The sequence below is a fragment of the Mus musculus genome, chromosome 1 (assembly GCF_000001635.26).
Source record: "Mus musculus strain C57BL/6J chromosome 1, GRCm38.p6 C57BL/6J".
NCBI classification, from domain to species: Eukaryota; Metazoa; Chordata; class Mammalia; order Rodentia; family Muridae; genus Mus; species Mus musculus.
In genome coordinates, this window is record NC_000067.6 from 40,693,597 (window position 1) to 40,718,306 (window position 24,710).

General features: G+C 42.9%; 1 protein-coding gene across 1 annotated transcript in view; it reads left to right on the forward strand.

Annotated features, from left to right (window-relative positions):
• The window catches only part of Slc9a2 (solute carrier family 9 (sodium/hydrogen exchanger), member 2), an 87,174-nt gene that overhangs the window by 11,885 nt on the left and 50,579 nt on the right, over nucleotides 1–24,710 (forward strand). The window lies entirely within an intron of this gene.

Sequence of the window (24,710 nt, forward strand, 5' to 3'; positions counted from 1 at the left end):
TCTTTCAAGAGAGAATAATTGCATCAACCTAATTACTCAAGTAAATTCCTGTAGCTATTCTATTTATCAGTAGCAATTGTTGCTGAACTCATACACTGTCTAACTTATAAGTTCAAATTCATCGTCGGTGTGAATGTGCATGCAAAACATAATACACATTTAGGGTTTCATACTATTTCTGATTTCAGACAGATCTGGGAATATGTTCCTGTGGGTTAGAGCGAGAATGCTAAACAAATTTAATGTGTTAAGGAGTCAAAGTAAGAGGAACATGGACTACAATGTGGATTCTTAGGAATATTTAATGTGAAAATTTCTAAATACTTTTTTGTTGTTGTTGTTGCATACATGTATCCTGTGTGACAGACTATTATGCACATTCAGGCACTCACAAGTGACGTGCATAAAAAGATGTGGTCATTATGAAGGAAGAGATGGTGTCTATTTAACTCATGGTCTGGAACTACTTGTGGTACATATTAAAGAGCCAACAAATAACTATTATTAAGTAGGTGAATAATAATGAGAAAACCTTTTGTTTCTCCACACTCACATTGTACAGTAATTAAGGTAATGGTACACCCAGTATGACACCTGTGGTTTGAATTTATTGTCCTGGCACATATATTATTCATTTGGCCTTTCACTCTCAAATATCTTAGCCTATCCACTTGCTTATGATGGGCATTCTATTCTTGAATGTACCCTACTGGTCCTCTCAATTCTGGTGCCCAGAGACCCAGCCCTGCCACTCACTTAGCCATGAATCTGATGTCACAGGATCGCCCTCACGCGCCTCTCTTATTTCACCTGTGAAGCGGGATCCTGACGATGACAGCTTCTTCCCTCGGCTGTGGTTACAGCAGAGTCACTACATTCTGAACTTGCTGTCTTCAAGACCTCAGACACGTTGGCCGGCCTCCGAGAGAACAGGTGCTTTCTTTCCTCCCTTCCCAAAGCATAACAGCACACTGCAGAAATCCATCCTGCCTGCTCGTTCCGCAGAAAGTTGTCCGCTTATTTAGATGTTCTGGCCTCCTGCTGGTGGTGTTATGAATAGGCTTTTATCCAAGTCATACATATTTCCAGGTTCCAACGTTGCATAAGAGAAAATGAGGAAAAATCATCTGTCTACTTTTTGCGTAGTTTGCCATGGAAAGGAAAGGCAGAAAACACCCGTCTCTGTCACTAGATTGTCCTTGGAAACTGAAGGCTGAGTAGCCAGGCTCTGTATTGGGGGGGTCTCACAGGCAAGGTGTGCCCTTCCCAATGAGAGCAAGCTAGCTCTATGACACTGTTCTGGCACTTCCCCGGCAGCCCAGAGATGTCAGGAGTGTCCATGGATAAGTTAATAATGCATAGGCAGTGGAAATACAACTATAACTATAACTATATAATTATATAAAAGGTTTGAGTCCCATATATATGTGTGTGTTCTATGTGCAATTATTTAAGAATTTTATGCATTTCATATATATGCACACATACATCTCTGTGTGTGTGTGTGTGTACTTTGACCATTCTATCTCTCAATGTCCTCTCTGATCCTTTTCACACTCCTGAGGAGTTCACTCTGCTTCCCAGCGTGTGTGCCCCACTGCATAGCATGAGAGCTGGTGTGATGAGCAAGAATGGAGGGTTATTTCCTTAGGAAGTAACTTAGGAACAACTCGCCAGTGGCTACACCACAAGTAATATGGCTTCCCCCTTTCAACAGCTACTAGCTGCCTATAGGCTGTGAGGGGTGGGATCTCATGGGCCTCTCCTTATGCATGATAGAATATTCATAGTCTCATAGGGGTGGGGAATGTTGGGGGTGGGAAGGTTTAGTTTTTTATGTTTTTTTTTTTTTTTTTGAGACAGGGTTTTGTATCCTAGGATAGCCTAGGACTCATGATTGTCCTGCCTCCAACTCCCAGTAGATGGGATAGCTGCTGTCCATTCATGAAGTCAGCTGTATATTTTTTTGTGTGATTTTCACTCCTGTCATTTTTATTCCTTAGTAGAAAAGCATCCATCGTTCAGTCTGGAAGATGATGCTCACTGCAGCTCAAGGGACTCGCAGTTTCCAATGAAATCAGCTCTTCTCCCCCAACCCCCACCCCCACCTGGGTATCTGTATTTGGCTGCCCAGCCCAACCTTCTCAGCTTTTGGCACCATTAGTTGGTCATTTATGTACATTTGGCTGCCTCCACAGAGGTTTGACACACAGGCCTCTTGTTTTTGTCTGGTTACAATGTTACAGTTATGGCCAGCACTTCCTTTTCTACTCCCTTATTTCACAACTGCAATCTACTCTGTTCCTGGGGATAGAAGAGTCTTTCTCTTATCTTGCCTTGTGTTCCTGATGAGATTCATTCATGTACAGACACTTTCAGGCAATGCTGCGCAACCTTCCCAAACCTATGACCCTTTAATAGAGTTCCCCCTGTTGTGGTAACCCCAATCATAAAAGCATTCCATTACTACTCCATAGCTGTTATTTTGGTACTGTTACGAATCGTAATGTAAATATCTGATATGCAACCCCTGCAAAAGGGTGGTTCAACTCCAAAGGGGTTACATACCCAAACCATTCCACCAACTGGAGACCTAGAATTCAAACATCTTGGTCTCTGAGGCCATTCTCAAATCACCACCTTCCACTCCCTGGCCTTCAAAGAGCCACTAGAGTACAAATATCTCCCCTGCCCCTGTGGTGGCTGCTGTCGAGGGCTTGCAACCACTTAATTGAGAATTGAGATTCAGCGGCAATTACTGGCAATTGTGGATTCCTTTCCTGTGCTTCCATCTACTTATTTTAAGTAACTGGTCACCTTGCTTAGCAGCCAGCCTCCTGGAGGAATAAAACTCAACCATAAAATAAAGTTCCCACCCAAGGTGGTTGCAGGGGTGCGGTGGCCTCCTTGGAAAAACTTGTATGACTTACAAGGACTTTGAGATACAAACAAGGAAACCCATCAATCATTTAGTAACATGTGGTCTGAAAGAAAGGCAAGTCCTAGGTTTAACCTCTGCCCCAGAGCAGTACAGTAAGAATTACTATGAACTGTTGACCTGTGTGGAAGGTTTTGAATTCAGCTTAAAGAACACTCAGATCCTGTTCCTACCAGTCGAGCTCCTACCCTTGGCTAAACGGTGCAAAGGGTGGATTCAGAAAGAGTAGATGGAACTTAAGGACACCAGAGCTCTATCATTCCATCAAAAAAAAAAATGCCACTGCACTGGAAAGTGTCACCTGGGAAGATTCTTCTAGGGTTGAGCTCTCTTTTACTAAGCTCCTTTGTCAAATGGTATTTCTAAAATGTGTGGCGTTGGGGCAGGGACACAACATTCACCGTTGGGGGCCTGGAACAGGAGGAGAAACTTAGAGACTATAAAAATGTCTCAACAGGTTCCCCACAAGTTGAGTGACCTCAGCTCAGACTTCTCCCAGGAAACATGAGGCGGGTACTTTTCTAAGTAAGAATACTTAGCATGTCCAAGGGCAACACTCTTTGTTTTAGCAACAGGATCTCATTTCCCACCTGGCTATATGAGAAATTCCCTGGCACCCATGGCTTACTTTTCTCCTCTTGAAGAGGTGCACATTTCACACCCAGAGAGGACATGTACAGAAAACTTTGCAAACTATCCAGGGTCATTACTGTTATTTTCTGGAGCCGGATTAGAGTGTGATAGCACTCAGCTGTTTTTAATTACCGGCCTTTCTTAAAGGTGTCTCTTGTGTATTTCACTTTCACTGTGCTGTGCTCCCAGAGAATCGTGCACAGTGCCCGGCCGGGATGGTAAAAGAATCAATGTTCTTCCGCTGAATGCCGAAGTCTGAGCATGCTAGTGGGAAACACTGGCCATTTTCCAAAGCAGAGGATGGTGCTTACAGCCTTTCCTCAGCCCTGGCTCGTGAGTAGATTAATTTGAGATGATGCCCATCAGCAGGAAGTGGCCACCCTGTCTAGGTACTTAATTGGTTTACATTTCATATAAAGTTCAAAACTATTAATTACCTTAAATCAAAAGTGAGTCCCGTGGTTAATGGTGAAGCCCAATGCTCCTTTGTTTATAGGTTTCTGTGTTACACCTCCTCTGTCCTTCAGCTGGAAGCTCAGCTTGCTTTCTTAGGTTGAAAGGTAAGAAATCAGTTTACTTTGTACAAGATCAAGACGAAAAATAAATCAGTACCTGTGGAGAGATGTTGCTCCTTTAGATGCTATCCTAAGGGCCTGGGCAGGATTCTTGACAAGAGGAACTTAATGAGAGAAAGGCTTCTTTGGGCTCCTTGTTTGGAGCAGGGTGCATAGTCTGTGCTGGCAGGGAAGCAAAGCAGTGGGATGAACATGGCCAGTCATGTTGTGCCCACTGTCAGGAAGGTTGGGGCATGGGTGCTCCTATGCAGATAGCTGTGAGGAGCCGCCCTCACATTTGTCATTATAAGATGGCACTGACAGCTGTGTTCTAAGTGGTAAACATAGTCTGCACACATGCAGGGGCAGTTTTCCCACCATGTGTTCTGCCTTTCCCGTGATGACAACTGGGCCGATGGGCTGCAGCCAATCAGGGAGTAATACATCCTAGGTGGAGGATAATTCTCCTTAAAAAGGGATGGGGTTTCGCCATTTGCTGGCTTGCTCTCTTGCTTGCTCTCTTGCACTCTGGCTCCTGAAGATGTAAGCAATAAAGCTTTGCCGCAGAAGATTCTGGTTTGTTGTGTTCTTCCTGGCCGGTCGTGAGAACGCGTTTAATAACAATTGGTGCCGAAACCCGGGACGGGACGAGAAGACCTGGGACGAGAAAAAATCCGGGACGAAAAAATACGAGAAAAAACTCGGGACTGGCGCAAGGAAGATCCCTCATTCCAGAACCAGAACTGCGGGTCGCGGTAATAAAGGTTCCCGTAAAGCAGACTGTTAAGAAGGATTCAACTGTATGAATTCAGAACTTTTCAGCTGGGGAACGAGAGTACCAGTGAGTATAGCTTTACGAGGTAAGCCTGGCCTTGAACTTTCTAAGGAAATTCAAGACAGTCTATCAGAAGTAAAGTGGAAAATAGCTTTATAAGGTATGTTTGGCCTTGAACTTTTTCTAGTGTTAAAAGCCCTTTTGTTCCTTTTCACATGTTATCAAGTGGTTAAGGCAGGGAGGATTCTAGAGGAAATTCAGGACAAGCTATCAGAAGTAAAGCGGGGAGAGAGAGTAGGAGCAAAGAGAAAATATGGTACACAAAATAAGCGTACAGGCCTTTCCAAGGGTCTTGAACCCGAGGAAAAGTTAAGGTCAGGTAGGAATACCTGGAGAGAGATTAGAAGAAAAAGAGGAAAAAGGGAAAAGAAGAAAGATCAATTAGCGGAGGTTTCTAGGAGAAGGAGCCTATACCCATCACTAGATGAGTTTAAGGAGCTAGTTCTTAGTAGCTCTGAATCAGATAAAAAATTTAGCTTCTCTGAAGAAACAGACTTGGAGGAGGAAACAGCTCGTTATGAGAGAGAAAAGTGCCAGCCAGATAAAATGCGAGCTAATCGGTCAAGGAAAAAGCCAAAAGCGGCTGGCAAAGGCCAGCTTGCTGCTTGGCCTCTTGGCAGTCGGCTTCAAGGTCATAGTGCACCTCCACCCTATGCTGAGCCCCCGCCCTGCGTAGTGCATCAGCCCTGCGCAGAGAGGCAATGGACAGAGAGGCAATGCACAGACTCATTCATTCCAAAGGAGGAACAAAGGAAAATACAACAGGCATTTCCGGTCTTTGAAGGAGCCGAGGGTGGGCGTGTCCACGCTCCGGTAGAATACTTACAAATTAAAGAAATTGCCGAGTCGGTCCGTAAATACGGAACCAATGCTAATTTTACCTTGGTGCAGTTAGACAGGCTTGCCGGCATGGCACTAACTCCTGCCGACTGGCAAACGGTTGTAAAAGCCGCTCTCCCTAGTATGGGCAAATATATGGAATGGAGAGCGCTTTGGCACGAAGCTGCACAAGCGCAGGCCCGAGCAAACGCAGCTGCTTTGACTCCAGAGCAGAGAGATTGGACTTTTGACTTGTTAACGGGTCAGGGAGCTTATTCTGCTGATCAGACAAACTACCATTGGGGAGCTTATGCCCAGATTTCTTCCACGGCTATTAGGGCCTGGAAGGCGCTCTCTCGAGCAGGTGAAACCACTGGGCAGTTAACAAAGATAATCCAGGGACCTCAGGAATCCTTCTCAGATTTTGTGGCCAGAATGACAGAGGCAGCAGAGCGTATTTTTGGAGATTCAGAGCAAGCCGCCCCTCTGGTAGAACAGCTCATTTATGAGCAAGCCACACAGGAGTGCCGAGCAGCCATAGCCCCAAGAAAGAACAAAGGTTTACAAGACTGGCTCAGGGTTTGTCGGGAGCTTGGGGGACCTCTCACCAATGCAGGCTTAGCGGCTGCCATCCTTCAATCCCAAAAATGCTCCATGGGCAGAAATAATCAGAGGACATGTTTTAACTGCAGGAAGCCTGGGCATCTTAAGAAAGATTGCAGAGCTCCAGGTAAACAGGGAGGGACTCTCACTCTTTGCTCTAAGTGTGGCAAGGGTTATCATAGAGCCGACCAGTGTCGCTCTGTGAGGGATATAAAGGGCAGACTCCTTCCTCCGCAGTCAGAGAGGCGACCCAGGAAGACCCACAAGGGTGGAGCCTATACCATCCTTGCCCCCTGGAACCATGGGCCTTATTCTCGGCCGGGGTTCACTCACCTTGCAGGGCTTAGTAGTCCACCCTGGAGTTATGGATTGTCAACATTCCCCTGAAATACAGGTCCTGTGCTCAAGCCCTAAAGGCGTTTTTTCTATTAGTAAAGGAGATAGGATAGCTCAGCTGCTGCTCCTCCCTGATAATACCAGAGAGAAATCTGCAGGACCTGAGATAAAGAAAATGGGCTCCTCAGGAAATGATTCTGCCTATTTGGTTGTATCTTTAAATGATAGACCTAAGCTCCGCCTTAAGATTAATGGAAAAGAGTTTGAAGGCATCCTTGATACCGGAGCAGATAAAAGTATAATTTCTACACATTGGTGGCCCAAAGCATGGCCCACCACAGAGTCATCTCATTCATTACAGGGCCTAGGATATCAATCATGTCCCACTATAAGCTCCATTGCCTTGACGTGGGAATCCTCTGAAGGGCAGCAAGGGAAATTCATACCTTATGTGCTCCCACTCCCGGTTAACCTCTGGGGAAGGGATATTATGCAGCATTTGGGCCTTATTTTGTCCAATGAAAACGCCCCATCGGGAGGGTATTCAACTAAAGCAAAAAATATCATGGCAAAGATGGGTTATAAAGAAGGAAAAGGGTTAGGACATCAAGAACAGGGAAGGATAGAGCCTATCTTACCTAATGGAAACCAAGACAGACAGGGTCTGGGTTTTCCATAGCGGCCATTGGGGCAGCACGACCCATACCATGGAAAACAGGGGACCCAGTGTGGGTTCCTCAATGGCACCTATCCTCTGAAAAACTAGAAGCTGTGATTCAACTGGTAGAGGAACAATTAAAATTAGGCCATATTGAACCCTCTACCTCACCTTGGAATACTCCAATTTTTGTAATTAAGAAAAAGTCAGGAAAGTGGAGACTGCTCCATGACCTCAGAGCCATTAATGAGCAAATGAACTTATTTGGCCCAGTACAGAGAGGTCTCATGCTGGTTAATCAACTCATAGATCTTGTCCAGATACAACTAGATGTATTATGACAAATAACTCAGCAGGGATGTGAATAAAAGTTTCCGGGATTGTGCGTTACTTCCATTCAGTATGAGAAATTTACTAGGGCAGCTAATTTGTCAAAAGGTCTTTCTCAGTATATGTTACAGAATTGGATGGCTGAATTTGAACAGACCCTTCGGGAATTGAGAATTGCCATCATTCAGGTCAACTCCACGCGCTTGGACCTGTTCCTGATCAAAGGATTACCCAATTGGATCTCCTCAGCATTTTCCTTCTTTAAAGAATGGATGGGGGTGGGATTATGTGGAGATACACTTTGCTGTGGATTAGTGTTGCTTCTTTGGTTGGTCTGTAAGCTTAAGGCCCAAACTAGGAGAGACAAGGTGGTTATTGCCCAGGCGCTTGCAGGACTAGAACATGGAGCTCCCCCTGATATATGGTTATCTATGCTTAGGCAATAGGTCGCTGGCCACTCAGCTCTTACATCTCACGAGGCTAGACTCATTGCACGGGATAGAGTGAGTGTGCTTCAGCAGCCCGAGAGAGTTGCACGGCTAAGCACTGCAATGGAAAGGCTCTGCGGCATATATGAGCCTATTCTAGGGAGACATGTCATCTTTCATGAAGGTTCAGTGTCCTAGTTCCCTTCCCCCAGGCAAAACGACACGGGAGCAGGTCAGGGTTGCTCTGGGTAAAAGCCTGTGAGCCTAAGAGCTAATCCTGTACATGGCTCCTTTACCTACACACTGGGGATTTGACCTCTATCTCCACTCTCATTAATATGGGTGGCCTATTGCTCTTATTAAAAGAAAAGGGGGATCTGTGAGGAGCCGCCCTCACATTTGTCATTATAAGATGGCACTGACAGCTGTGTTCTAAGTGGTAAACATAGTCTGCACACATGCAGGGGCAGTTTTCCCACCATGTGTTCTGCCTTTCCCGTGATGACAACTGGGCCGATGGGCTGCAGCCAATCAGGGAGTAATACATCCTAGGTGGAGGATAATTCTCCTTAAAAAGGGATGGGGTTTCGCCATTTGCTGGCTTGCTCTCTTGCTTGCTCTCTTGCACTCTGGCTCCTGAAGATGTAAGCAATAAAGCTTTGCCGCAGAAGATTCTGGTTTGTTGTGTTCTTCCTGGCCGGTCGTGAGAACGCGTTTAATAACAGATAGCTTCCTCCTTCTGTCATTCACATTTTTACTTAGTCTGTGTCCCCAGCCCATGAGATGGTGTCATTTCCATCCAGGGTGGGTTTTCCCCTTGAGTGGTACCTCTCTGGAAATGTCCTCATAGAGATGCCCAGAGCTGTGTCTTCTAGGTGATTCTAAATCTGGCCAATCTGGCAATGAAGACTAAATGCCAGAAGTCTACCCTTTCTCAACTTCACACACAAACACACCACTTCAAATCTTAAGATTCCCTCGCCAGCCAGTCCCAAAGGTCTCATAGTTATCTCATAATTCAAAATGTATTTAGTACACATCTAATAAAAGTTTCTGTAATCATGAGCAACCCTGTACAAAACCCCTGAGTCTATAAACTCTGACACTGAAACTCAAGACAATCTTTTAACTGTAAGGCCCCACAAAACATCTAGTCTACAGTGGCAAAGGGCGTTATATTTGGGTCATGGTTTGTGGGCCTTGGCAGAGATAGAGAAGGCATGGTAGCAAGATGGCTGCCCATATAATGACCACAGGAAGAAGAAAGAGATGAATGGCCCTGAACTTGATTTCTCCTCTCTTCCTTTTTTAATATTCTAGAACCCCAGCCCATGGGATAGTGTTACCCACATTCAGGATGGCTCTTTGTGTCCTGAGCTAATCTTCTCAAGTACTCACAGACATCCCCAGAATGTGTCTCCTAGGTCATTTCAAACCCAGGCAAACTGATAATAAAGATTAACCATCATTTCTGCTTTTGTGCATGCCTAAAAATCAGCACTGATGCTGCCTGGAAAACTGCAGCTGTCACTTCATTGAAACATTTAGGTTTGTGCTAGAGAGTGATGCCTCGCCATTAAGTTATAAGAGAGAGACTCCAGCCATGGAACTGTTCCTTCTACAGCATGCTTTGTGTAGGCTCGGCATCCTGTCTCATAGGGGAGCTTCATCTGGTACTTCTTAAACAGATCTGACTTGAGCAGTAGATGCCAGTAGATACCCTGGTCCTGGGGGCTCCTGCTTAAGTCCACTATGAGCTGATATATTCAGTATTAGGAATTATAACCATCTCCTCTCTCCTGTTACAACTCAAAGCAGAGTATTTTCAAAACATCTCAGTGCATGAACAAGAGTTCCTTGTTATTAGAGGGAAAATGGAGTATGTTTTCAATTTTTGCCCATATCGAATTGCTGAAAGCAGCGTCTTTGGCCACCTCTGTAAGAGAGGAAGCACTCTATCAGTTATGAATTCAGGAAGTTCCATAAAGCATATGAACCAGAGAAGTGTAAGGCTTTGTCATTTCTCTCTCTCTCCCCAACCCCCTTCCCTGCCTCCTTGTGTGTATGTATGTGTATGTAAGTGCACACACATGTGTGTGTAACTGCACATACTTATCTTTATATGTTCCATATTCGAAAGATTTGATTCTGTGAAGAGAATTACCAAGTTTCTGTTTGAAACACTAAATACAAAATTTCTAGTTATAGATATTGGAAGAAATCTACTGAATTACTTTTTCAGACTCATTTTATAGATGCTTAATCCATTGGCCCAAGCTCTTTGTAAACAAAAAAAAAATCCTTCTAAGATATGATCTAATTTTTTCTAATTACCTTGGCTGCAAATAATAGACTGGGATTGAAGAAAGGATTACATGCATCCAATAATTAAACAGGGGCATGAGTCAAACTCTGTTTCCAGCCCTGACTCTGCGATCAGATTACTTTCCTGCTGTTATACATGGAGGGGGTGTGTGTGCCAGGATGGCTGTTCACTGAAGAAGTTCTCTAATCTCATGGATGTGAACTTCAGTAACTCTGTGTTGTGCCCTGGACCTGCAGTGGCATTGTCATCGATAGAGCAATCAGTTGCCGCTACAGACCTGAGAGAGACACCTAGGGTTATGAATAGTCAAACCTTCCCTTACATGTTCAATGTGCTGAGATAGAAGTCTGTATAATAAGGCATGGAATGGCAAAGACTAAGCTTCATTCCTGTTGAAATGAAGATTAGGATTCTAAAAAGAACAGATAGAAAAATGCAAGGGTTTGTCCAACGCCAGCCCGGATCACAGTCAGAGCAGTTTGTGATGCTTGGTTTTCTCAAACTACAGTTTAGACACAAATCTGCCAGCAGGAACCTCCTAGGTGTCTCTCTCTGTTCTCTTCAGGATGGGAGAGGGATGAAGGGAGTTGGACCAGTTGATCTGTAGAACCATCTAAACACTAACCTGGCTAAAGGGTACCACTGCTCAGCTCTTGATGCTTGACATCTTGCAGAAGTGAACGTGGGGTGTGTGATAGAAGACGGGGCCCAGTTCTGCTGATTTTTTTTTCAGGAAGACATATAGGAAATTCTTAGTAAAAAAACCTCTCCATATCTAAAGATGAGCTCCTTTGTGGAACTGCTCTCTGGACTAAGTAATGTGGTTGAGCAGTCCACTGTTGCAGGTCAGGTTATAAGCTAGCCTAAGATGTGTCATGTGACTTGAAATTTTGTTTTTATTGCAGATGCTCAATTACAGTGTATTATTTCCCAATAAGTTAATGCTAAATTGCAAACATCATTAATTCAAAATACAATTAATATACCTAATCTATGGAATAACTTAGCTTAAGGACATAGCAACCAGAGCTGTGGTTTTCAACCTTCTTAATGCTGTGACCCTTTGATATAGTTCCTCATGTTGTGGTGACCTCCAACCACAAAGTTATTTCATTGCTACTTCGTAACTGTAATTTTGCTACTGCTATGAATCCTAATGTAAATATTTTTAGAGATAGAGTTTTCATGACCCACAGGTTGAGAACAATGAAACTGGAGTCTTGGTTGTTTCCTCTTGTGACCACATAGCTGAGTGGGAACTAAGTATCAGACGCTCACAGGAGAAATCTAGGCCGTGCTGCTCAGAAAAAAAGATCAATAGTCAAAGTCCGGTTTCCACTGAATGTGTAGCCTTTCATAGCCCTCAGAAGTGAAAAAATGGAACAAACAAAAATCCAAAACACAGGGACTTCATCAGTTCTGTGACTTCATGCATGGTTACATTGGAGGGGTCTAAGCCTACTCTGTGAGATGTGAGTGCCCTCAAGATGAATGGGAATTTTTTGACAGCCAAGTTAACGTTGACAAAAATAGTGCATTTTCCCACATGCAATTAAAGAGATAGAAGTTGTTCCTTCACTCTTGCTAGAAAGAGGCGGTTGCCTTTAGCTTGGGGTAAAGCTCAATGAGTTTTGTATTTATAAAATTCTTATAGTGTAACTATTCTTGAGTTCTTTTTCACTGAGCATTTTTATAGATTTAAGGAAGATCGAGAGAATAAACACACGTGCCGTGGGAGGCAGGGCTTTTACAGCATCATTTTGTAATCTATTCGAGCATTTCCTTGTTCCTTCTCATTTTGCTCTGTATCTTTTCATAAGTTATATTTTCCTTTGAATTGCCAACAGTTCTCATGTTTTCTTCCCCCACCCCTTTTCAATAGCCCACGCTGCACACATTTCAAAACGGACTTCACAGTGTCTTAAAGAGGCTCAGCTCACGCTCTGCACCAACAGATCAGTCAGGGCTGAGTTTTTGTTTTGTGTTTTGTTTTGTTTTGTGTTGATTTTCTGGTTTAGCACATCCTGCTGCTCACCAGCAAATCCCAATCCGAGCAAAGCATCCTCTCTTCCACCTGCTTGCTTAGCAGCGTTTATGCAGTTAAATCAATATTTAATGCTCCGTTGACACCATTATTTTATTACAATGGGAAGGAGGGATGCAAATTGAAGTGAAGATTATTTTCTTCACGACGATATACCATATAAAATTGGCCATCTTCATTTTAATGAAATAATTTGATGACAGGGTCAGAAGTGATATAATCTTTTTCCATCTTTCACAGCTCTAGGGGGTTTGTACCATCCTTTTCTTGGGTAGGAGCTGAGAGTGGAGTATAGTCCTGTAATTAATGTCCTCCGAATTGGCTTTACTGACTGGAGAGGGTTCACTGCCATGCAGGAGAAAAGAAAATCTCACATCCCACCTCTCTGATGCCACATTAACCTCCAGGCCAAGGGCTTCCAGAACTCCAGAGGGTGGGATCTAGATGGCCTGCTGGGGTAAGACCACAGAATCTTCTGTAGTGTTTGGCTGGAGTAGAGCCGTTATTATTTGAAACTTTTCTTTCCTTCTAGGTAGATTCTTTCTAGGTCTCTTGTCCCCAGATCTGGGTTAGGTCTTTGGTTGTTTCTATCCACCGGGATTTCCCAGCTGCTGGCTTCTTTAGTTCAAGTGTAAAGATATTAGAAGGAAAAAAATTAATACCAAAAAACTCCATAAACAAACAAGGGGCCAGACTGGTGGCTCAGTGGCTAAGAACACTGATGCTCTACAGGGGACCCAGGTGCGGCGCTGGGTTCTGTTTGGCGCTGGGAAGCACCTACAAAATCCCTCAGGGCTCCACCATTCTTCAGACCCAGAGTTGGAGCCACGATTCTTCTCATCTTCAATCATTTCCACTCATTTTGCTTCATGGTTAAGGTCTGAAATTTTCAGGTGCAACAAATAATAAGAAGAGAGATTTGTATTCTATCTTACTGGGGAGAGAAATCGGTTCATCTTCATTTAACATTAATTTTCTTACCCTTTATTTTTTTCAGACTTTTAGTAAGATAAGCTTAAACATTACCATCATTTAAAAATTTTTATTTTCATTAATTTTTGTTTGTATTTATTTTAATTTTATTAGAGTTATAGGAGGCTGCTTCATGCAACTACATAATGTACTTCAAGCATAGTCCCCAGGTACTTGACTTGATGGGGTCCCCTTTCTCCGCCTCCCACTCCCTCCCATCACTCCCCTTTGCTCCCTTGGTATGTTGTCATCTGCAATGTTCATATCCAAGAAACACACAACTTGTTTACAATAAATAAATAAATAAATAAATAAATAAATAAATCTCATAGTGTTTTAAGTTACTTTATCATTTTGCATTGCGCTGAATTCATAGCTACCCTGGGCCACATGTGTGCTAAGGACTCTGTATGTTAGACACTTCTGAAACTATATCATTCCTATTTTTTGTTATTTATACAATACTTGATTTTATGTCTCTATAGAGATAAGAACTCACAACTGAGAAAAAAACTGCAACTTTTTTCCCTGTGACTGGCTTTTAATTCAATTATTATTGTCTCCAATTGTATTCATTTTATTACAAATTATAGAATTTCGTCCTTCCTTCCTTCCTTCCTTCCTTCCTTCCTTCCTTCCTTCCTTCCTTCCTTCCTTCTTTCTTTCTTTCTTTCTTTCTTTCTTTCTTTCTTTCTTTCTTTCTTTCTTTCTTTCTTTCTGTGAGTATACTGTTGCTATCAGAAGAGGGCATCCAATCCCATTACAGATGGTTGTGAGTCACCATGTGGTTGCTGGGATTTAAACTCAAGACCTCTGGAAGGGCAGTCAGTGCTCTTAGCCACTGAGCCATCTCTCCAGCCCCAATTTTGTTCTAATGGGCAAAAAAATAAAAATAAAAAAATAAAAAAAAAGCAATACCATGAGAATAAATTCTATTTTCTCCATCTATTCTTCTATTGATGGCCCCTTATCTGGACTTACAGTTTCAGTCTCATGAGTCATTAAAGGTGCAATAAAATCAGATGTTAGTATGCAAGGCAGTTCCTTTTATGTTTGTGTGTGAATTTTTTTTTTTTTTGTATTTTTTTCTTTCTAATCTTTAAGCCTGATCTGAAGAAGCCAGCAGCCAGGAAATGCCAGTGGAGACAGGCAATCAGAGACATAACACAGGCCTGCTTTACCTGGACAAGATAGTTGTAAAGAGTCTGTCTGGCGTATGTCCCATAAGTCAATGTGAATCCTGATAAACACCCATGTATAAGTATCTGTGATGTGCTGACTCGAAGTTCTTCAGGCGTATGCACAGGAGTGCCAGAGCTGGGCCACATGGCAGGTTTTGTTTTAGTGTTTTGAGGAACCCCCTTGCTGATTTTCATAGTGGCTGGTCTAGTTTACAACTCCTGCCCTGAAGTACAGTACATAAAAGGGTTTCCCTCAGATATCTTCCTCGCAAGGCAATATTTGAGTATTACTTGTTTTCATGGTGACTGCCATTCTGACTGGGTGCAATTCAATCCTAATGCAGTTTTCCCTTGCATTCCTTTGATTGTTTGAGAACAGTCTGTTCCTCCCATTAGCCTGTTTATTGTGTTGTCCCTTTTTGCTGATTAGAGTTTTGGGTTCTTCGTGTACTCTAACTCTGCGTCCTCTGAGAGAGGCTACCTCTTCGCTGGATTGCTTCCTAGCATGAAGTTTCACCTCTCTACTGTTGGCTATTGCTTGAGCAGCTGACGTCCTGTTCAGACATTGCGTTTCAGAGTATCAGGTCTTACATGAAGGTCTTTGATCCATTTTATGCTCATATTCATAAAGAGTGCGAGACCAAGACCTACTTGTTATTCTTCAGTGCACAAACACTCAGTTCTAACAACATTTGTCAAGGAGGCTTTATTTCCTTCATTATATAATTTCAGCATCTTTGTCAAAAATGGAGTGGTTGAAGCTGTGAGTGTTTAACTGACCACGAGTCTTCGGTTCTAGTTTACTGATTGATATACATGTACGTTTCAGTGCTAGTGCAAAGGCCTAAGCATATCCTACCTTAATATTCTTCATGTTCTGCACTGTGACAGTCTTCCTCCTCTTAAATTATGACCACCTGGGAGTGTTGCTGTTTGCTATTTTGAGATCAATGTCATGTAGCCTAGGCTAACCTTGAACTTTCTATGTGGCTGAGGTTGACCTGGAGATGCTGATCCTCCTGCCTCCTCCTCCCAAGTGCTGGGATTATAGGTGTGGACAACTGCACTCCACCCAGAGTATAGTTCTTTTACAGTTGGACTTTAAAAGAAACGTCTCTGTGTGTTTTTGTGACATCTTGCTATCTACATGATTCTGCAACAGCAATTAAGTTATGCTGTCTGTCCTTGTTGGAATCTGGCCTCTTTTCTTTATGAGACATTCTTCTGCCTTTATGTGCCACTATCTGGAGTTATAGTTTCATTCTTATGATTTATTCATGGTGCAATAAAACCGGGAGGTAGTGTGTATGGCACTGATTCAGAACAAGTATGACATCACATCTTTAGGAAGCCATGGCTCTTCCATAGAGTTCTAGACATACTGCCTGCTATTTATTCTAGGTAAATCTTTAAAGCAGAGTGATGCTGTTCAAAAACATTCTGGTTGGCATTTCTGTCTCTCTTCCTGTTGTTTTCCATCTCAGTAGTAAACTTCTCAATAATTAGTTGGCCGACCTAAAACTGTGGATCCATTCTTGACTCCCCCACCCCACCCCCACCCAGGACTCTCCAGGCTGGCATCATTGGAGCAAAGTATCTAAACTTATTGATCTGATCCTCTCTCAGGCACACCTTCCTCTTCATAAGGGCCACTTCCCAACTGTTCAAAAATGCAATGATAGCAGCCGAATGACCCTTTACAATCATGAATCCAGCAATATCTGCCTCTGTTCACAAGCCTCCTAGGTCTCCACATTATTCCCAGAACAGATCCAAAAATCTTCTCTTGGCCCCAGAATTTACATGTTCTGTCATTTGCTTGTTCTTTTTTGTTTTTTTCTTCTGTTGTGCTCTCCTTCACTCAGAGTGCCTGCCAGACTGGCCTGGTAGACCAGAAGTCTCCCAGCCCAAGGCCTCTCTGTTCTTGTTCTTTTCATTAATGTTTTGGAAAGAACGTGTACCATGTACTGACTCCTTTACTTCACTTAGGATTTTTGTCTCTCCTGGACCACACAGATATGAAGTATACATGAGAAGGACTCCCTCACCCTTCTCCTCTTTCCTCTATGTCCCCATTATCACCTGCTTTTGTGCATTTATTTAACTTTTCTGTCTTACCATTGGATGGCCAGTACTTCCCTTGTACCAGCTGTAATGACTAGTGTGTGAAGGGTCACAAGAAATGTAGATTAGATGAAAAAAAAATAATTTGATGTGGTAATGATTTCTGCTTTCTCCAGTTTCTGCCTATCATTCACAAAACCGTAGTAAATGTCCCCAGTGCAATATTCTATGACTTTTCAATCCTAATAGCACAGTATATGAAGAAATAGAAATCCTTATTATCTGGAAGTTCCTTTTTATTACTAAGCGGTCATTCTGTCATTAACTCCTCCTTGTGCTGAGACCATCTTCCACAGCATTGTGGACAGGGCTATGTGTAGTTTGGGCTATGCTAAGCATCTTATACTGATAGTTAATTGTATTTATTTGTTTTGCCTTTTTGGGTGTTTTGATCTCCTTATTTCTAAATTCCAGTCTCTTGAAAGTGACTTCCTTCTGATTTTTCCATGTATAAACATGAGGCGATGCCAAGATCTCTTTGCTGGTTTCCTTGGTAGAGAGGTGGGTCACCAGGTGTTACGTACATTCTTAGCAGTGTGGATCCTTGCTTCTGTATTACAGTTTCCCTTCCCTCCATACCAGTCACAGCACATCCTTCTGGACCTAGTCTCTCTCTGAGCCTCCCTTTCTGCTTCATTATTAGGGGAATTTAAAAAGTCCCCATCAACCAATCTTTTTTTTTTTTTTCCATTTTTTATTAGGTATTTAACTCATTTACATTTCCAATGCTATACCAAAAGTCCCCCATATCCACCCACCCCCACTCCCCTGCCCACCCACTCCCCCTTTTTGGCCCTGGTATTCCCCTGTACTGGGGCATATAAAGTTTGCAAGTCCAATGGGCCTCTCTTTCCAGTGATGGCCGACTAGGCCATCTTTTGATATATATGCAGCTAGAGTCAAGAGCTCCGGGGTACTGGTTAGCTCATAATGTTGTTCCACCTATAGGGTTGCAGATCCCTTTAGCTCCTTGGCTACTTTCTCTAGCTCCTCCATTGGGAGCCCTATGATCCATCCATTAGCTGACTGTGAGCATCCACTTCTGTGTTTGCTGGGCCCAGCAAACCCATCAACCAATCTTAATGTCGCCTTCACTCATGAAGCTTTCTCGTGTGTTCTCATCTGACCTGCCTTTCACTCACATGTCTCTGGCTCTTGTTGTACGGTGATATTGATCACTGTCTTTCTTCTATCATCCATTATTATGGGCACATCTCATCTACTGGACTAGAGATACGTTCACTAAATACAAGGCATATTTGTGCCAACCCTCATTGACAGCGGATGCTCAAGGAATCTATGAGTAAGGGACCGAGTCTCATCTTTGTCCCTTTCCAAAGTTCATCCTGTCTGGAAATACATTAGCTTTTCTTTTCCCTTAAGTGGCCAAGTCATCTAGGAAGATGACGAAGCATCTGAGTTCTACTCTAGGTGATTTCCACCATGTCTGACACTTCATTTCTATTTCTAAAGTTTGCAGTAATTTTATTAAGATCAGTGCTTTGTGAACCCAATAGGGGTAATATTCAATGAGAAGAAAGCCTGTGTACATAGAGCTAAATTATGTTTGAAGGTGATTGTTAAATTACTCTTTCAGCTTTAATTTATGACTAAATGTTATGCCAAGTCTACATACCTGGTAGTGTGTTTTTAAGTATCTCTTTAATTAATTTTTATTATCTTTAATAGAACATCTTTATTTTAAATAAAAAGATATATTTTAATGAAATATATCCTTAACATATTTTAAATTAATTCTTCTTTATTTATTGAATTCTTTTTTGTATATTATTTGTTTCATGCCTTAACTATTTGGATTAGCAGTTTATTTAATATGATTTACTTTCAGAAATACACATTTTTAATTGAATTGTATTATAAGAATTTGTTGAAATATCTGATTTTAAATGATGCTACTATTTTCTGTCTGTTATATCTGTCCAATTGCTTACTGCACTTCTTATTCTGGAGGTATGTATTTAGTTACTATAGGAATGGAGATAAAAACATGTTTTAGGTTTAGATGGCCTTGCTTATTCCTTTCAATACCTGAAAACAAGATTCCATAGCACTTATTCCATGTTCGTCTCTTTTTCTCCCAATCAGGTAGGCATGACTTACGGAGACTATTACTGAGTCTGAGGATATCCAGCCCCTGGCCCCAGGGCTGGGCCAGGCAGGCATGATCACTGCACAGTACTGCCTTGGTGCCTACATGTGATTGTTTTGTGCTTAACTCAAGCTTGGCAAATATTTGTTCATCCAAGAGATGCTATTATATATTTCTTCAATCCACTTTAAAATACAGAACAAAAATATAATGGAATTGGGACATTTGCATCTGTCTTTAGCTCAAGCTAATGCAGCAAACCAGAGTCTCAACTACTTTCTGCTAATCCCCTGTCTCCCTTGAGTAGTGTGTGTCTGTCTGTGTGAGTGTGTGAGTATGTGTGTGTGTGTGTGTGTGTGTGTAAAAACCTTCCTTGCATAGTTGGTTTTTATTGTGTTACTGGTTTTAGGTTTATTTTCTATGCTTTTCTCTGATTCTGACTTTTACATTGTTGCTCTTTGGTGGATCCTGCTATCTGAAGCTTCTTGTATTTTTTTCTGCCTTTGCCCTCTTCCCAGAATTTGATAAAAACAGGTTATGGTAGCCACAGTGAGAACATACAGTAAATTAATCTTAGTGATTTTATTTCTATGCAGATGTTTAGTTTTTAAGCTCAGTTTATTTCTAGACTTATATGTAAAGAGAGATTAAATTCATGCCACTCTCGGGGAGGAGTATTGTATATTGTATTTTTATGTGAGCATAGTCCTGTTCTCCTACTGAGATTTGTTACAATAAAAATAAAACAATAAAAATTTAAAGCACTATCATTGCCTAGTTTTATATGCTGGTAATAAAAATTGAATGAAAAGAAATACGATATCTCTCAAACAATAAACAGAAGTTACCAGGAACTACAAATAGCCTGCACCTTGGTAGGTAAGCACACAGCAGCCTGCAGCACAAATATGGGCTTTGTATGGCCCGTGGGCTAAGGATCATTTCTAAATGCTCAAACCCAAATTTAAATAAGAACATGGCAGCATGTAGAACTATATGGGAGTCTAGTTTCAAAGTTCATGAATAAAGTTTTATTGGAACACGGGCACAGGAATTCACTTTGCTGTTACCCATAATGCATTGCTTCATCTGCACTATGAAGGCCAACTAAAATATAGCTCACATGCTAAAACTATTTACTCTCTGGCACTATTCTGAAAATCTTGTCCACTCTCTGAACTGCACAGTATTATTTCAGTAGTTGTTCATATCAGCCTCATTTAAAAAAAAGAGCAACAATTTCATTTGGTTTTTCCCTCCATATCTTACTAATACTAGGAGGATCGAACATCCAGGCATAGTGACTTCTGTCTACTAAAGTTAATTTAACCTTCACAAAATACCCAAGGAGAGAAATCAACACCCACATCGTGGATGGTGATTATTTCTCTGTGTGTGACTGATATTTAAGAAATCAGTTAAAAAAACAAAACTATAAAAACTACCCATTTTGGTGATCAGCTGATTCCAAGTGCTCACTGGAGCATAGAAGTGGGGACACATGTCTTGTCCACCATGGTGTCACAGTGTGCCCTTCATGCCTCTGCTTCAGTGCCCTGAAGGACACTAAGCTGAGGACTCCTGTGACCGCCCTTCACTTAATCCCATCTTGATCATGGAACAGCGGGAGAGATTCAGTAGCTACTGTCCTATTTCAGGAAACAGTCACTCAATCCATTTTGACAGACATGAGCATTTATATAAATTCCCAATTGACTCACAGGTGTTCCCGTCTGATGCTGCCGGAGCTCTGGATCTCACCTTTGGTTGATTTTCTTCCTGTGCATATATTTGCATATATCCTCCCTCCTCCTTGGGCCTTCGTCCCATTGGTCCGGTGTTCGCCTCCTTCTTTGCTCCCTGTCTGTTTGCTTCCCTGCCTGTTTCCTATTGGCTGAGGTTTTGGTGAGACCCTGGCACGGTGCGTAGATTGACAGGCATTCCTGTCTGGGATATAGGGATGCCATCTCTGTCTCTTGTCCCTTGCTTCAGCCCATGTGTCATTTCCCATACTCCGTTCAGATAGATGCTTTAAGAGGTGCTTTCCATACTGGGGGGACGTCCCTCTGGAGTGTGAGAGAGCCCTCGATCTCCCAGAGGCTGAGTTAGGGAAGGGAAAAGAAACATTGGGAACAGGAGTGGGTGTCTCTGAAAGCAGGCCTCCTCCCGTGATGCTTTGGCTCTAGGCTTCATGATGTTTGTCTGCATATCATTACAAGTGTTTTCTCGGGCTTTTTCCTACGAACTGAAGGAGGCAGCTACAATCCCTGGCACTGGCATGGACAGTTGCCGTGCTGTGTGGTCTGTAACCCAGTAATCGCTAAGGATTTTTACCTGGGAGGTATTTATTTCACTATCTCACTGATGAGTGAGAAGGCCCTGGGTACACTAGTCACCCAACCACAGTCCTACATGAGAGAGCATGGGGAGTGGCAGGGGGTGGGAATGGGGGTGGCATGAGGGGTGGGGGAAGTGCACTCCGAACTGGCACAGTAGTCAAGTGAGGCAACTTTGAAGGCTCATGACTCGGCCCGGGGCTAAGTTCCAGGGCGCAATGGATTGTGCTTGGATCCTGGGTTCCCCAGGAGGTTGTTGCTGGCATGTTCTTATCATACAGGAAACGCTGGCCGTGAAAGGAGGCAGCATGTGGGGAGATGGGGTTTTGGAGGACTCGTCATTCCGTTTCACAATGAGGTCAGTGGGCCAGAGGCCATAAGCAGGAGACAGCTGCACCCACTGGCTACATTAATTCTACTTAGTACTCCAGCCTGCCGGGCCATAGTAATAAAACAACCCACAATAAGTCATTTGAATACCCCACATACAGATGTTCACTTTATTGTGTAGAAATTACTATTTTATATTCTTCCAGATTAAGTTGCTTCAGCTCGTGGAGTCTCACAACACAGTATGTCACACTGTTTGAGAGTTTTGCTTATTAAAACAGTCTTGGCAGTGGGTATCTGGGAATGTATTGTGGCACACCCTTCCTAAAATTTTGACCCCTTTCTGTCTTAGGCCACTCCTGGTGCTGCAACAATACCGTAGACTGGGCATTTATTTTCTCATGGTTTTGAATGCTGGGAGTCTAAGACCAAGCTTCCAGCCCTTGGCCTCTAGTGATGATGAACTCGTGTGGCAGAAGGCAGAAGGAAAGGGAGGGATGGAGACTCCCAAACACTGGAGGAGGACTCTTTTTTAGCTCAGAGTGAACACAGATCTGCAAGTCTCCTGTCTCCAAATGGCTTCCTGTCTTATCCTTTTCACAAATGAAGTGAGCTAGTGAAGGGTGAACAGAAGAGAGCCCTCTGTACATGGGAAAAGCAACCTGAACAAGGTAGAGGGGCCCTGTGTGGGAGTGAGGATCCAAAACAAAGCAAAACAAACAAACCCTCAAAGACATAGGCCTGCGCGCTTGCGTGCGCGCGCGCACACACACACACACATACACACACACACACATAGATAAAAACAAACAAATACCCCCAAACCAACCAAACAAGCAAAACCCCAGCAATCTCTGAACTATTTGGTGATGGTGAGAAATCAGAGAGCCCCAATCCTAGGCCTCTCAAGGCAGGCTGTGCGGTGTCAACTGTGAGCTCTTCTTCCTGTTACAAATCCACAGAGCCAGTAGATCTCAGAACCTGTGGGTCTCACAGGTCAGGACAGTCGATCCCAGGAGCAAGAACAAATTTCTCTTTGAAACACTGAGGAAAGGAAGTGTCTGCCATCCTTCAGCTACAGGTTGAGTTGAGAGTCGGCCTCTGGGAGTCTCAAAGATCAGAGCAGTCTTCCTATTTAAACAAGCCTCGCTATGGAGGACACTGTGTGATACGGATGCAGGCAGACCATATGGACTGAGTGTGTGGAGAGAGAGGAGGTGTAGAGATGAGAACAGTGAGGAAAGAGCTGTCAGTCCTGAGGGAAGTGGTGTCAAAGGGCAGCATCTCTATCACCCTGTCACTGCAGTGGTAGAGAGCCATACGTGTGGTCCTTCGGAGGGCACCTCAGATACACCTGGCACTCCTCGGGAGGGTGCCACAGATGTGGCTAACATACTTGGTCCTTCAGAGGGCACCACATGTGCACCTGGCATCTGAACCCCCTTTCCACTACTATAGTGACTTTCTGATCATCTTTGCACCAGTACAGCTTTTGCCACAGTGTCCTGAAGTTTCTTGCTGCTGCCATGCTGGCTTCAACTGAACATCATTGCTGAGGCTGCCCAGTGTGTCCTGTTCCTGGTTTAAGTGTCACGGTCCCAGTCATCTCTCAAAGTCCCCTCCTCTGCAGTCTGTTATTTTGAAATGGGCTCGGCTAGAGCTACATATTCTTTTCATATTCTGCTTTGATTCTCTAACTTGAAGTGTCTTAGGGTGATGTACTGTTACCTTGCAATCATAGGCTCTTCCAAAACCCTTCAGTTGATCTCCATGGGATAAGTCATTTTCAGTACTGCCCTCATGTGCTTGCTCAGTGAGCGTGCCTCTCCCATTTATTCCATGACAGCCTCTTCTCCAGTGTTCTCTATCTTAAAGGCATGCTGGGCTCCTGCATGGAATAAGAGATAGCTATTCTCTTCTCTTCTTTTCTGATGAGGCTCTTATGCCTATTTAGGAGTTTAGCCTTTGAAGTCTGCCCAGTGTTGGTTTTCTTTAGAAAATAGCTATAGCTATTTGAACTCACTTGTACTAGACTTAAGTAATTCAGAGATACACTTGTGTCTCTACTTGTTTGGGGACTCTTCCAGAGGTGGAGCTCATGGCGGGTATATAGTCTTCATAAAACAGTTACTTAACAGACCTTTTTGGGGGAGGTGTTCTCTTTTGTTTTGTCCCTGACAGGGTTTCTCTGTGTAACAGTCTTGGCTTGCCTGGACTCAGTTATGGCCTTGAACTCACAGAGATCTGCCTTCCTCTGCCTCCCAAGTGCTGCGATTGAAAGCGTGTGCCACCACAAACACTTCTTAGTGAATGTACTTGTTTTGTTTTGTTTTTTTTCTTTAAAAAAATCTCAAAAATTTAACACATTCTGTATTAAAATGAAAGGACCTGAAATTAAAGATAAAGCAATTACTATATTTTATCAACAGCAGAGAAAGAAAGCAGAAGTCATCTCTAAGATGACTCTTGACCCAACCACGGTGGTGAGAGGCTGGAGGGCTTTGAGCCTTGGATATCACTTTTGATTCTAAAATCATTAAAAACAACTGCCTTTTCTACTTGCTGGGATTAGAGTAGGATGGAGTGAAATGTGATATGCAAAGATGTTCTGAATGGAGTTGAATTGTTTTAAGTATAAAATTGTATTGTTTGGGGCTGGGGAAATAGCACAATTAAGAGAGTGCTTGCTGTCCAAACATGAGATTTGATGGAATCCAGGAAAGAAGGCTGGGTGTGTTAACACGTGCTTGTAATCTCCGAGCTGGGGAAGCTGATGGATGGGTCACTAGTCAAATTAACATGGCCTTGCTTGTTAAAGACTCTGTCTCAAACAAAGAAGCAAACAAACAAACATACAACAACAACAACAACAACAACAAAAATAAACCAGCATAAATGTGAACAGCTCACTCCAGAGAAGTAACACCAGAGGTGTCCTCAGGCCTGCGTAAGAGCCTCCCAGAAATGGGAAATGAATAGCTACGTCATCCTGGTGTGCTTCTAACATCGAGGACACCTGGGCTGTGGTGAAGAGAGAGGGAAAAGTTGAGTGCATCCATGTAGGCAAAGATGTGTACTGGTTTTCAGCACACATGGAGGCATGCACAACATATACACAGAAGTCACATAGTTCTATTTCATTTCTGTATAGTA